The sequence below is a fragment of the Crocuta crocuta genome, unplaced genomic scaffold, assembly GCF_008692635.1.
Source record: "Crocuta crocuta isolate KB4526 unplaced genomic scaffold, BGI_CrCroc_1.0 scaffold1304, whole genome shotgun sequence".
NCBI lineage: Eukaryota > Metazoa > Chordata > Mammalia > Carnivora > Hyaenidae > Crocuta > Crocuta crocuta.
In genome coordinates this window covers 468,721-469,375 of record NW_027531278.1, presented here as the reverse complement: position 1 = coordinate 469,375, position 655 = coordinate 468,721, and positions in this window count along the sequence as shown.

The window sequence follows — 655 nt, the reverse complement described above, 5'->3', positions numbered from 1 at the left end:
TCTTTTAAGAGTCCTATTCAGATTTTTAAAAAATGGTTAATTTTAGTTTACTGCTAGAACTATTAAAAGCATTCTTAGAATGCATGTAATTTCTAGTTGGCTGTATTTGGAAAAAAACCATTTAATTCTTACCAAAAGGGACATGAATATGGCTTTCTTCCGCCAATGTCTTAGCCTCCCTCAATGGCAGCCAGTGTGTTCTGCATCCGGAGTCTGAAGTCTTGGGTCTGTGCACCTTGGCTCTTTTGAAGAAGCTCTCCTTTCTTTAATAAACACAGTTGTGGCTTAAAATTGGCACTAGGGACACCTGGGTGGCTCAGTTGGTCAAGCGTCTGACTTTGGCTCAGGTCATGATCTCATGGTCTGAGAGTTCGAGCCCTGCGTCGGTCTCTGTGCTGACAGCTCAGAGCCTGGAACCTGTTTTGGATTCTGTGTCTCCCTCTCTCTCTGTCCCTCCCCCACACATGCACAGGCGCGCTCTCTCTCTCTCTCAAAAATAAACATTTAAAAAATCGGCACTGTTAATATACTCAAATGTCCCATACTGTTGCAATTTTGGGAGAACCCTGCATGGTTGCTAGTAAGATAAAGCACATATGTAGTAGAGTCAGGAAAATGAAGGTGGGCATCATGCATGTTTCACACACACACACAC